The following is a 15,092-nucleotide window of genomic DNA, read 5'->3' on the forward strand; positions in this document are numbered from 1 at the left end:
GGCTGGGCCCGTGAGCCATGGCCGCTGAGCCTGTGCGTCCGGAGCCTGTGCTCCGCAACGGGAGAGGCCACAGCAGTGAGAAGCCCGCGAACCGCAAAAAAAACACAAAAAAAACAAAAAAAACACTGCAATGAGGTATCACCTCACACCAGTCAGAATGGCCGTCATCAAAAAGTCTACAAATAGGGACTTCCCTGGTGGTACAGTGGTTAGGAATCCGCCTGCCAATGCAGGAGATACGGGTTCGAGCCCTGGTCCGGAAGATCCCACATACTGCAGAGCAACTAAGCCTGTGCGCCACAACTACTGAGCCTGTGCTCTAGAGCCCGCAAGCCACAACTACTGAGCCCATGCGCCACAACTACTGAAGCCCGTGTGCCTAGAGCCCGTGCTCCCCAACAAGAGAAGCCACTGCAACGAGAAGCCCCCACATCGCAATGAAGAGTAGACCCCACTCGCCGCAACTAGAGAAAGCCTGCGCGCAGCAACGGAGACCCAACACAGCCAAAATTAAATTAATTAATTAATTTTTAAAAAAGTCTACAAATAATAAAGGCTGGAGAGGGTGTGGAGCAAAGGGAACCCTCCTACACTGCTGGTGGGAATATAAATTGGTGCAGCCACTATGGAGAACAATATGGCGATTCCTTAAAAAAACTGAAAATAGAATTACCATATGACCCAGCAATCCCACTACTGGGTATATACCCAGAGAAAACCATAATTCAAGAAGACACATGCACCCCAATGCTCATTGCAGCACTATTTACAATAGACAGGACATGGAAGCAACCTAAATGTCCATCACAGAGGAATGGATAAAGAAGATGTGGTACATGTTTACCATAGAGTATTAACCATAAAAAAGAACAAAATATTGCCATTTGCAGCAACATGGATGGACCTAGAGATTGTCATACTGAGTGAAGTAAGTCAGACAGAGAAAGACAAACATTGTATGATACCACTTATATGTGGAATCCTAAAAAATAGTACAAATGAACTTATCTACAAAACAGAAATAGAGTCACAGATGTAGAAAACAAGCTTATGATGGTTACCGGGGGGAAAGCAGGGTGGCTGGGGAGGGATAAATTGTGAGGTTGGGATTGACATATACACACTACTATATATAAAATAGATAACTAATAAGGACCTACTGTATAGCACAGGGAACTCTACTCAGTACTCTGTAATGACCTATATGGGACAAGAATATAAAAAACAGTGGATATATATATATATGTATAACTGATTCACCTTGCTGTACACCTAAAACTAACACATAACTGTAAATCAACTATAATCCAATAAAATTTTATAAAAAAATAAAGGAATGGGAAGAATAAGAGAGAAGACTGATGATAGTCCAGTTATGATGTCAGGGGCAGGTTCATGATTTCAGTCTTCTTTTTTTTTGTTTTAATTAATTAATTATTTTTTGACTGTGTTGGGTCTTTGTTGCTGCACGCGGGCTTTCTCTAGTTGTGGCGAGCTGTGGAGGCTACTCTTCATTGCAGTGTGCAGGCTTCTCATTGCAGTGGCTTCTCTTGTCATGGAGCATGGGCTCTAGGCACGCAGGTTTCAGTAGTTGCAGCACATGGGCTCAGTAGTTGTGGCACACGGGCTTAGTTGTTCTGTGGCATGTGGGATCTTCCCGGACCAGGGCTTGAACCCATGTCCCCTGCATTGGTAGGCAGATTCTTAACCACTGCGCCACCAGGGAAGTCCAGTCTTCTTCTTAATGAGCCAGGCAGAGCCATCATATTATAGTGAGACTGAGGAGAAGCCAGGGTAAGAGTGAGTAGTTAAGGTGAAAATGAAGGGCGAGCATGTCGATGAAAAAAATTAATCCATAGCCCATCTAAGAAAGAAATGGAAAACTTTGTTCGAATGAAACTGAGTATTATAACCCGGGAGGCAGTCTCTCAGAGAGCTCTGAGAACTGTTCGAAAGAGGTAAGGCGATTTTGTGCAACCAAGCACACATCTCAGTAGAAGGTTGCTACTAGCCATGGGGAATAGACAGCTTTTCTAAGTATGGGAAGATGCAAGAATCCGGGTTTATAAAAAATTTCTCCTGAAAATATCTATCTGAGGGCCAGTTCTGTCAGTTTTCCTAGAGCACAGAGTGCCTCATCCTGATCTTTCGCCCTGAATTCATTTCAGGGTGTATTGTAGGTCAGTGACTGCAGCAGTTAAGGACTTGATTCTTGAATTCAATGGTGGGCAACGTTTTCTTTCTTTCTTTCTTTCTTTTTCTTTCTTTCTTTCTTTCTTTCTTTCTTTCTTTCTTTCTTTCTTTCTTTCTTTCTTTCTTCCTTCCTTCCTTCCTTCCGTCCTTCCTTCCTTCCTTCCTTTCTTCTTTCTTTCTTTCTTTCTTTTTTTTATTTTGGCTGCACTGGGTCTTCCTGGCAGCATGCAGGTTCTCTAGTTGCAGCACGCAGAGAGTGGGCTCAGTAGTTGCAGGGCGAAGGCTTAGTTGCAGTATGTGGGATCTTATTTCCCCGACCAGGGATCGAAACCAGACCCTCTGCATTGGGAGCGTGGAGTCCTAACCAGTGGACCACCAGGGAGGTCTCAACATTCTTTGTTTATCGATCACTTCCCTTTCGGTCTTAATTTCGACCAAGGTTTGGGAGGCATTTGGTGACCAATTTGTACCAGAGCACCAGGAATGCTCATTCCCAGGTCAGCAAGGATTTCATTGATAGGCCACTCAGTGCTATTGCTGGACTAGGCCCTGTTAACAGCAGCCAAAAGTCTGTGGATTGCCTGTCTTACTAGTCTGTTATGGTCTAGGAAATGGCTCCCTCTCGTTGCTTCTTCCCGTATCTAGAGTTACACTATTACAATCATTGGTCTTATAGGACTATATATTTGGTCAATCATTTCAGGTCACTTAGGCATCATTAATTTTACCTGAGGCTCAGTCACATATTTGGTAATGCAAGAAATAATAATCTTGTAAAATAGGCAGAATATAAGAATACAGCTAGTAACATTAATAAGGTCATAAGTATTTAAGCTAAGGACCTCCATGAAGTGTGGCCCAGTATCTCCCCAGGTTGTCTGATCAGTCTGTTCTGCACCAATCACTGTCTTTTTTTTTTAATATTTATTTATTTATATTTATTGAAGTATGGTTGATTTATAATGTGTTAATTTCAGGTTTACAGCAAAGTGATTCAGTTACAAACACACATACACACACATATATATATATTCTTTTGTAGATTCTTTTCACATATAGGCTATTACAAAATATTGAGTATAGGTCCCTGACCAATCACTATGTTTTTTTAAATTAATTAATTAATTTTATTTTTGGCTGCGTTGGGTCTTTGTTGCTGCTCTCAGGCTTTCTCTAGTTGCGGCGAGCAAGGGCTACTCCGTTGTGGTGCACGGGCTTCTCATTGCGGTGGCGTCTCCTGTTGTGGAGCATGGGCTCTAGGTGCGCAGGTTTCAGTAGTTGTGGCATGCAGGCTCCGTAGTTGTGGCTCACAGGCTCTAGAGCACAGGCTCAGTAGTTGTGATACACAGGTTTAGTTGCTCCGTGGCATGTGGGATCTTCCTGAACCAGGGCTCGAACCCATGTCCCCTGCATTGGCAGGCGGATTCTTAACCTCTGCACCACCAGGGAAGTCCCTGAAAATTTTTATGTTTTTCTTGTCTTCCCTTAAAATGTGATTTTTTATTTCATTAAGAAAAAGGAGAGGACTTCCCTGGTAGTCCAGCAGTAAAGAATCCACCTTCCAATGCAGGGGACGTGGGTTCGAGCCCTGGTTGGGGAACTAAAATCCCACATGCCACGGAAGAACTAAGCCCACACATGGCAACTAGTGAGCCTGCGCGCCTCAACTAGGGAGGCTGTGTGCCACAAACTACAGAGCCCATGTGCTCTGGAGCCTGCAGGCCACAACTAGAGAGAAGTCTGTAGGCCACAACTAGAGAGAAGTCTGTGCACCACAACAAAGAGCCTGAGTGCCACAGTGAGAGATCCCGCCTGCCAAAATGAAGATCCCACATGCCGCAACTAAGACCCGACACAGCCAAAAATAGAAAGAAAGAAAGAAAGAAAGAAGGAAAGAAGGAAAGAAAGAAAGAAAGGAGGAGCTTTGTTCAGATGGAAGGGTGAGGTTGGATGTGTTCAACATAGATGGAGAAAGTAGACTGTGGGGAGTCAAATGAAAACCTACAACCCAGGGGTCACAAACTGAAAAGGATCTCCCCTATCCTCACCTCCTCTCTTCTAGAAACGAACTAACAAAAGAACTTCCCCTGGCCAAGTTTACAAGAGTGTTAACAGCTGAATGAACAATCAACCTTCAAGCTCAAAATTTTTAGCTTTTATGGCTATAAAATCCTCTCAGTGGTTCACCATTTCACGCTGTAGCAGATACTGTTATATAGCAGATTACCTACTCAACATCCTTTCACTTCCTTCACTGCCTGCAGCGGCCCAATACTGTTTGTTCAGGTATAACCCCTCCCACATAAGTCTCAGATCTAGAGGCAAAGACCGTTTGGTCTCAATAAATCCCAGTAGTTCCATTTCATTGTCTATGATTGGTTTAGAGATGGGCATGTTACCCAGTTCTAGCCAATGAGATGTGAAGGGGGATCTACAAGGACCTGTGAAATAGGTGTTCACTATTTTTTGGAGAAAAGGAGTCTCCTCTATTTCTCTGGACATGGTTGTATCTGAATGTGACACCTGGAAATACTGCAGTCATTTTGTGGCCAGTCTGAGGATGACGCTGATCATTAATGAGGGCAGAACAAAGAGAATCACAGAAAGATGGAGCCAGAGCCCTGGAATACTGCACCTGGAGCCTGCCCTACCTTTGGATATTATGTTACATGAAATAAATTTCCCCATTTTTAAGCCAATTTAAGTGGATGTTTTTCTCTTTTTTGCATCCAAAAAACTCCTGTTAACAAAGGAACAAACCTCTTCCATTGGCCTCTTTCATTTCTGGACCCAGTATGGACAATGTGTGTTTTAAGGATAGACCCAGAGACCTCTGGGAAGAGATTGATACAGTGGACAGAGCAAAGCACAAGAGAGTGAGGAAGGCTAGGCAACTGGCAAGGGCAGTACAAAGCCGTGGACCTTGGACTCTAAGGCTGTGTGGAGTCCTGTGGAGCCAGGAGGAACTGAGTCAAATGGGAGGGGCTGAGCAATGAAAAGTACTAGAAAGGGTGGCATCAGAGGGCAGGTCTGGCAAGTTGTGACAGGTGAGCTTGGGAGAAAACAATAAAACAATTGGGATAGAGAACGGATATTCTGAGTTAAGAGATCTCAGAAGTTTAGTAAGTCCTAGTGGTGATGAGATCCAGCATCTGAATTTGACAGACCAAGACTGATAGAGAGGGAAATCCATAAAATCAAAAAAGTTAGGGAGCCTTGTGAAATTAAGGAGTCTGGAGGAGCAGTAGCCCAGATGCTGAAAGATCCTGGGAATACTGATCGATGAAGGGCAAAGGGAAGAAGAAACTCAGCCAGTTCCTAAAGTCATTTGGGTAGGTATGAAATGCTTACTATGGTTTTGGGCAACTGCATCAATAATATGAAGAAGAAAATGTAAAAAGATGGAATTCATATTACATGTTTAGGAAGAGGGAGAGAAAAGGTACAGAGGAGAAAATGATAGAAGATTAGAGGGTTGTTTTTTTTTTTAAGTCAGAAAAAAGTTCCTATATGTGTTCCACCAGAAGCAAAAAACAAACAAACAAAATTGGCAGTACCTGTTCAAGACAGGATTTTCTTTAAACTGAATGAATGATCCTTGCTCTTAACCTAGGTATGGACACCCTAATGCATGATTATGGATCCAGGAACTTTCAGTTTCTGGTAAGAACTCTTAGGTTAGCAAATTCCATTAAGGTTGCCATCTTGACCTTGTTAATAGTAGCATTACATAGTTGGGACAGCAAAATTACCATGTGCCTCTACACTTAAAAGGAAATCTTAACCAGAGCCAAGCAACTGTCATCACTATCATTAAATACTTGTTGATTCCACTGTTCCTCTTCCCTGTTATTAGATACTGGGTACTACATAATTTTCATGTTTTGGGTCTGATGGATTCTCCACCAACAAGAAACTTAGAGGTATCCATTATGTCTGATAATGAACCATAATAAAATGGATAAATTAAAATCCTAATGTAATCCTCAAAGTGCATTTTAGCCAAAACCTTTAAACTCTTCTCTCACTTTCCCTCTTTCCCTCCACTCTACGCCAAACACTTTCACCCTGAAATCAGAGTTATCAACTAGTAACAAAAGAAGTTTTGTGAGATTTATGTTTTCTCTCTCATTATCCACTGTTCAACATTTGAAAAATACTAACATGGTCCAAAACAGGGAAAAGACTAACAGGAGAAATACATATAAACTTTATATTAATATATATATGAAAAAAACTTGTGTTATGAAAAATTATCCCAAACTTAAAATAAGGCAAAACATGAGGGCCACATGTCTTTTCAATATTATACTATAGCATTGTGTAGAAGCTTTTCCAAAGATTGCTTAATTTTCTAGGACAATGTATCTGTGTTTGACTTTGAGGTTTACTATTTGATTGGAACCCAGACACTGTTAACATGAAATTTTCTGTCCAGTAAAGGAGATAACCTATAGGTTTACTTGCCTATAGGACATTAACCACTTTTGTATCTAACCTAGCAGTCTTATTCTAACATTCCTTTGTGAAAACGTATAAACACTTAGTCCTTCAAAATACTTTTGGAACCAGCTTTACCATCTTATTGGTCCCCTTCATCAATGAGTTAATGAATCTTCATCAATGAGTTAATGAATTAACTTCATTAATGAATTAACTTCATCAATGAGTTAATGAATTAGCATATGTTCATTTTATATTGGTTATGAGAATTACGTTTTTAAAATTTTGAAAATTATGCTTTGACACCTGATAGCCCTTATGATAAAAGGATTAACATCTTTTTAGACTTTGGAAGCATGCTTTTGATATAATGTGCTGATATTTTTTTAACTTTCAAATATGACATTTCCACCTATGAGAGGAGCTAGGAACAGGAGGCAGGAAAGAGCTGAAAGCTTGAGGCAAAAGACAAAGAGGCCAAGTTGAGAAGTTAGACAAATAAAGGACAATTGCCATATGAGGGCTCACACCTCTTAGGGTCCCCGCAGGCCCAAGCAAGCAAGCGGTGTCACCATCTTTCTGACACCACCTCTGAGCAGGCCCACCCTAGCACTGCCAAGCTGACCATTGGGACCCCAGAATGAGAGGGCTGGAGACAGCAACCTGGTTGGAAAGTTTGGGGGTAAGTAGGAGCAGTAGCTAGGGGAATTGTCTTGAATATGCATAGCAAACACATTGTGTATTTTATAGGCCCTCCCAGGCCACACCTTGGTTCTGCCATTACCCAAAGCCATGGTTTGGTCTTAGGGAACTGGGATGTCCAACTACTGATGCTAAAATTAAAATTAACTCCCCCACTACCATCAGAGGGCAGTACGTTTTAAAAAATTTATCAAAAAGTAGCTTTGACCTGGCCCTGGAAGGATGTTAGTAGTGTTTTCTTAAAATTTAAACAATGTGCCTACATCTACATCCAGAGTGAGTTTGGAGTGAGTCTTGCTCAGCCTTGTCTGTTGTTTTTAAATACTCTTTTTAAAATGCTAAGTTTTCTGTGTCATACTTATGTTCATTCATTTTAAACACTTAATATGTGCCGAGCACTATTCTAGGTAATAGGGATACAGAGGAGAATAAGGCAGAGAGGACCCTGCTTTTACGGAGCTCACATTTCAGTGGGGAGACATAAGTAAATAAGAAAAGTATCATGTGATCATAAACGCTGTGAAGATAAATTAAAGTACGGTAATATGGGGAAAATCCTTCACTTAATCATCGCTTCCTCCTGCAGCATCTAAAAAGACAAGGAAAAAAATTCTATCAGCCTGATAAAGCCACAGATGCAAATTCCAAGACCATGTAACTAAAACACCTGTAAGAGCAAGTCATATTTTATGGCGTTATATGCTCAATAAGCTTTACTTTTAAAATCCAACTTCATCTTTTCCTAGCTGTTTCCAATTTTCATCCACTCCTACGCCTGACTTCATTTTCTTCAAAAGGCTAATGAGATGTCACTCTAAGAAGAAGGACACAGGAGTTAGTTTTTCTTGTTTCCACCCTTTGGAAATAAGCCTGTTAGTCACAGCTGAACCCAAACCTTCCTTTAAGACTACGGGGTGGAGCTTACGTAACTTGCATGTGTGAGTGCATGCGTAGAAGCAGCTGCATGCCCAGTAGTCACTGAGGCTGGTAACTGAGGAAGATCTTCATCTTCCTCCCTTCCCCTTAGTTTCCTCCTCTATAAAATGCAATATTAGGGCTTCCCTGGTGGCGCAGTGGTTGAGAGTCCGCCTGCCGATGCAGGGGACATGGGTTCGTGCCCCGGTCCGGGAAGATCCCACAGGCCGTGGAGCGACTGGGCGCGTGAGCCATGGCCACTGAGCCTGCGTGTCCGGAGCCTGTGCTCCGCAACAGGAGAGGCCACAGCAATGAGAGGCCCGCGTACCGCAAAAAAAAAAAAAAAAAAAGCAATATTAGTATCTGTTTTCACTGGGCCAGTGTAAAGATGAAAGATTAAATAAGAGTGTACTCAATAAGTGGAAGTTTAAAAAAGTGTTTCTCGCCTCCACCTCCCCCCTAAGCTCCAGATATACGTTAGCAGTCTTCCAGATGTACGAAAGTAACACTAAAATTCAAGGCAACTAAGGCTGGGAAGTAATAGCCATTGAAAAACAGAATCAAGATTTTAAAATATTTTTCATGACTGGACTAAAACCAACAGGATGAAATTTTATGGAGCTAAAAGTAACGTCCAGCTCTTACATTAAGAAATGTCAACTGCAGGAGCACAGGATGGGAAAGAATTCACTTAAAAGCAATTAATGTGAAACAGAGGAGGTTTTGTAGACAGCAGATTCAGTATGAACAGACTGGAGAGTGGCTGCCAAGGAAGCTAATGTAATCCCACAATGCACTAATTGAGGCTTAATGTCCAGATCAAGGGGAGGAATGGCCCCGATGCACAGCGCCCTGGCCAGATCCTGTCTGGAGCCAAATTCTCCTTCAGGAGCCTTATCTTAAAGGGGACATGGACCAACTGGAGTATGTTCCGCAGGGAGTGACCACGTCACACGAGAATCTATTGGAAGACGTGATGAGGCTTTTGCCTGGAAAAGAGAAGATGGTCTTTATGAACATTTATTTAAAGACCTTTCATGTGGAAGAATGTAGCAGTACTTCCGGAGGGAAAAATTAGGCACAGTGGGTGGAAGTTTAGGGAGCAGTTCTTAGTAAAAGGAAGAAGTCTCTGAGGATGAAAGCTTCCAGCAGTAGGAAGGATGACTTTGTGCAGTAGTGATCTGGCTGTCCCTGAAAGCAATCTCTCAAGGCTCTGGATGGGAGGTCAACCAGATCAGTCTTTTTCAAACCGCTCTCTACGGAGTGTCATCCCAGGGAGCGGGGGTAGGGGAGGGGTGGGGAATGGTAATTGTTCCCGAGTGATAGGAAGGAAGGAGACCAAGGACGTGGGAACTGGACCCCCAACTTAACCACAGCAGCTCAGTCCTTATGTTTCTAAGTTTAACCCATTTCAGAGTTCCACCTGAGATATTTCTTAAAGCTCTGCTTATAAAATCAACTTTTGCAAACCATTGGAGATGATGGCTTTATCACCAACTCAGGTGGTGACCCCACACCCCCTCTCTTAGGACTACGACTGTCAGAGAGCAGTCTAGAGCAGGGACTAGATAAATCCTAGCTTTGCCTGAGCTCAATCACTTCTGGAGCTTTCTAAATCATCCCTCCCGCCTCCACTCCCTTAAGAAAAAAAAGCAGTCTCAGTCTTTTGGTTAGTAGCTCTTGAGAAGGTCTGACAATTTGCTGGATAATTAACATTAACCTTTAAGCCTTCATCACACGCCCTTTTCCCAAAAGCCTTCCTCCTGTCGTGTCTCCTCCATCAGTCTCCACATCTGGCACGGAGAAGAGAAATCCTGGGGCCAAGTTTCAGGCAGAACTTTAGCCCCAGACGGCGGTAATTCTCCTGTCCCTGCAGGCCCTCCAGGAAATACGTGACGGGCACAGGCCCTTGGAGGGGAGCTTATCCCTTCCTACTAGGTGGAGTTTCCCTCCCACCCCAGGCTTGAGTTCTCCCCTCCCTACTCAGAACCTCCTCGTTACCACTATTTATAACAAGGCTTCCCAAACCAGGCTTCTCTTTACAGTTGTCATAAAAATTTGAGCAGCTTTTAAAAGTATAGACTCAGTCACTCCTCAGATGCGAATCAGAATCTCTCAGGGTGGGATCTAGGAATCTGTATTTGTAGCAGACTGGCTTCCCCAAGGCACATCAGTTGGGAACCACTGGTCTCAACCATCACGTTGGCAAAGAGTCCATCTCACTCTGTAGGACTGCTGTCTTATTTATGCATCCCATCTTGAAGGGCAGGACCATGTGTCACTTGGATTTGTTCCTCCACTTCCTACCACCAGATCCACATTGCAGCAGCTGACAATGGGTGAAGCATGAACAGCGCCTGGAGTCCCTTTAGCTGCTCTACTTCTCCCGAGATTTTCAGTTGCAAAAGTCTCTTCTTTGCTATCACTGGTTCGCAAACTTCCCAATGAATCAGACTCACCTGGAGGGCTTGTTAAAACAGATTGATGGGCCCCACCCTTAGAGTTTCTGACTTAGTAGGTCTGCAGAAGGGTCTAAGAATTTGCATTTTTAACAAATTCCCCAGACTGCATTTTGAGGAATACTGCACTAGACTCTTGCTTTCCTTCTTTCTTGTCGTGGGTATACATGCTTCTAATCTACACTTCCCTTTCGTACATATTAACTCCAGTATATCCCATAGTGTCTCTCTGCTTATAGGCCTCTTCTCTTATAACTACATTATTTCTATGAGATTCAGGTATACGATGGGCTTCTATCTCAAACCTCCCCACAATCCCTGGTTCTGTGGCCCAGGGGTTCACCCTTACAAGGTGTTCTGCACTTAGAAGCATTCTTGCTGAAGAAATTCAGAAAAGGGAAGTACTATTATAGGCCGGAGCAATTGGGAAAGCTTCAGAAAAAAGGGGTCAGATTTCAGTTCATCCTCAAAGGGAGAGGAAAGAGCATTTATGACAGAGAAGCATATCGCCAGTGACCCCTGAAAGCAGGAGCGTATATTGGAATGACACGGAGGAAACAGACTCACCCTGGAACACGCCTCTCTTCCATGAGGTGGTATATGTCATGGGAAGGCATCCTGTCTGTTTCCACATCTATTACAACTTACCAACCACACTGGAGGCAAAGTGACGTTGATTTTGTTGTTTCAGGTTATTAGCTGTTCAGGAGCCCCAGGGGCAGCAGTGCTGCGTGGGCCAAGCAGCCTGGGCATCACCGTCAAGAGAATGAGCTTGTTTGCTCCTAAGGCCCAGGATAGCTAATTCCACTTCTTCTTTCTGTGGAAAAAGCCCCCCACCCTTAGGGGTGTGGCAAGAGCTGACCTGAGGAAGAAGCTTTGCTCAATAGGAAATGAGCTATGATTGTGAAATGAGGAAGCCCTGCTAAGGTTCAGCTTGATGGTTTTGAATTACAAAAAGAAAAGAATGAGTGAAAAGGGAACATAATAGTGGACAATTGGAAAAAGCCCAAATATCCATCAATAAGACATGGGTTAAGTGCATTGTGCTGTGGGCATATTGGGAAGCCCATAGGGACAAAGAGGTAGACTAGGGACCTGGAAATACCTCCTAGCTGCACTGTTGAGAGAAACCAGTTGCCAAATAACGAGTAAATTATATTCCCATGATTTTTTAAAAAATCAGTTAAAAACTCTTGAAGGATCATCACAAGTTAACTTTAATCATGGCCTGTGGAGAGGGGAGTGAAGTTTAAGTGAGAGGGGAGGAACTTAAGTGAGATTTTTTAGTTTTTAAAAATAAATTTCTAAATGGTTTCAATTTTTACATGTAATTTTTTATTTTTATTTTTTGGCCACGCCACCCACGGGATCTTAGTTTCCTGACCCGGGCCCTGGGCAGTGAAAGCGTCAAGTCCCAACCCCTGGACCACTAGGGAACTCTCATATTCTACATGTTTTAGACCTATTATTAACTTATTTAATCCGCCCAATAAGCCTATTTTATAGATAAGGAAACTGAGGCACAGAGCACTTAAATAGCCCACCCAAGGACATGCAGGTAATACATGGGAGAGCCAGGATTTGAGCTGAGGTCACCTGGCTCCAGAATTTGTGCACTAAACCACCTCACTATTATGTCTCTCAGTGGACCATGTTGGGCCATTGGATGTTAACCATAAATGTAATATGATCCCAGTTAAAAAACAAACCATATGTATAGAAAAAAATGGAATTCAAGTCTCTAAAGCTATCCTTTTAAAACACTGATCCAAATATTCACTGTGAATTCCAGCTCAGATGGGATAATTCAGGCACGAATTAAGTGATTTCAGAGCTCAAGGAAAGCCTCGCTTCTCTCCCCTACTCCAAACTGTTGGCTAACATTTCTTAAACAAGGATTAAATGTTTTTACTACCCTATTTGGTTTAACATGCAAATATCTCTGGGCAAGGTATAACTATCTTGGATTTAATTGTCCAAATCTCTGCTTTAATGATATTAAGGTGTAAATAGCAACTATACACAAAGATTAGGTTGTGATAGGGAAAGGGAAAAAACAGGAGGGAAGGAGACAGCTTGAGAGCACCACAGAGTTCTTATGTGGAAGGCTGGAGGAGGCAGGTTATCATAAAGTAGCTATTGATGACACTGCTTTACATGATACAAGCCTTACCTTCCATAAGCACTTGCCCATGTATTTTACACATTCGATCCTTCCTAGGGCTAGGGAAGATAGATATACCCATTTTACAGAAAAGGAAATCAAGTTTTCAGGACATTGTGGCTTGGTTAATTACCAAGTTGGAGCTGGAACCCAAAACTCATAATTCTCCTTTCAGGACTCTTGAATCACACCTAAATACCTCAGCTACATCACTACCTTGCTCAGGGATAGGCTGGAGCCAGCAGATGAAAGTGAAAAAGTGTAGCAGACAAAAGATCCACGTGTTAAGGGTAGCAATGGGGTCCTGGCCAAGACCCACTGAGGGATGTCCAGGTGGGAAGACAGAGCAGGAGCCCTGGTCAACTAAGAAGCAACATGAGGGTGCCAGGTCACAAGGTGGGGGAAAAGCCTGGGGACTGGCACCACGTCAGCTGTGGAGCAGGGCAAGGGTTGACTTTGGCATCCATCTGCCAGGACTTTGCTCCCACTCCATCCCCGTTTCTAGATCTTCCTCCAACTCCTTTCACTTCTTCTGTTGCTTCCCTCTCCCACTCCAACTCCAAACTCATATTTGACAGTATTGAAAAATGGGGAAATTCATGATATTTTTTAAAAAGAAAATTGTTCTATCGATGGAGTTGGATTAGTATTCCTATTCATTTGGGTTCCAATTACAAGTCCTACTAATTATTTGAGCTTCTTTCCATTTTATCAGCTAATTAGGATGGGTGAAGCTCTATAAATCAGTTGCTTCACTTCTTAATTAAATCCAATTAATCTATTTACTGCTGCATTCAATCTTGAATTCTTTTCATATTCTCTCTACCTGCTAGTACTACAAGTTTTAATGTTTAAATGATCTCCAGCAGGATTTTGTGTAACTCCCACAGCTTTGAGTCTGTGGTCACATCTCCTAAAAAGGCCATTCTAAGGACATAAAGACATGGATATGCTCCCTAAATCCTTGTGATCTGGAGGAGAAGGAAAAATACAAATGAAAATAAATATACTACAATTCCTCCCGGGTAATTGGATGACTCCTGAAACTTCCTGCAGTGTGTGTACTACTGATAGTAGGAGGAGGGGAAAGGCACTGAGAAGGTAAGAAAATTAGCAATTAAAAAGCTATTGTGAGAGTCGCCCCCGCTCGCCGCAACTGGAGAAAGCCCTCGCACAGAAACGAAGACCCAACACAGCCAAAAATAAATTAATTAATTAATTTTTTAAAAAAGCTATTGTGCATTACAAGGAAGGCATCTCATGATTTTTGTTTTACAGTTTCCACCTTTAATTTTTGCCCTTACTACGGCCCACAGAGTTCTAAAAATAGCCACCAGGGGGCAGGAGTGTGCCAATGTCAGGCGTTTGAAACCGCTGGGTTTGGGTTTCCTTGCAGAGAATTTCCTTAGGAAGGAATTACTGTTCCTACTACACAGGTTAAGGAGCTAAGGGAGAGAGAAGTAAAAAGTAGGCAACTCAGCATCATGTGCGTGGCAGAGGTAGGATTTGAACACTGGTTTTGGTAATCCATCCAGCTTTTTTTTTAAAATAAAATTTATTTATTTATTTATTTTTGGCTGCGTTGGGTCTTCGTTGCTGCGTGCAGGCTTTCTCTAGTTGCGGTGAGTGGGGGCTACTCCTTGTTGTGGTGTGCGGGCTTCTCATTGCAGTGGCTTCTGTTGTTGTGGAGCACGGGCTCTAGGCATGCAGGCTTCAGTAGTTGTGGCTCCTGGGATCAGTAGTTGTGGCTCGTGGGCTCTAGAGCGCAGGCTCAGTAGTTGTGGTGCACAGGCTTAGTTGCTCTGTGGCATGTGGGATCTTCCCGGACCAGGGCTCGAATCTCTGTCCCCTGCATTGGCAGGCGGATTCTTAACCGCTGTGCTACCAGGGAAGCCCCCAGCAGGCTCTTTTAGTGCTCACCTGAGTTTGTGGCTTTGATTTCCACATTGTTTTTCCAAAGGTTTACAACCCCCTTTTATTAAAGGCAATAAATTAAGAAAAGCTTAAACAATGTTACTGTAACTGCTTCTTTTTTCCTATTTTCTCTCACTTATTCCTAATTTTTGTCATTCACAATTCTTCTTTCATCCCTGGACCTAATGTCAAAGAGAGAGCCTCGTTCCCTTCCACCAACCTTGACTTTTATGTCCCTCAGTTAAGAAATCAGTTCTGTGACAGCTTCTGTCCTGTTGTCTATAATTTACTTTGACGGCTTC

The sequence above is a fragment of the Stenella coeruleoalba genome (assembly GCF_951394435.1).
Source record: "Stenella coeruleoalba genome assembly, chromosome: 5".
In the NCBI taxonomy this organism is placed as follows: domain Eukaryota; kingdom Metazoa; phylum Chordata; class Mammalia; order Artiodactyla; family Delphinidae; genus Stenella; species Stenella coeruleoalba.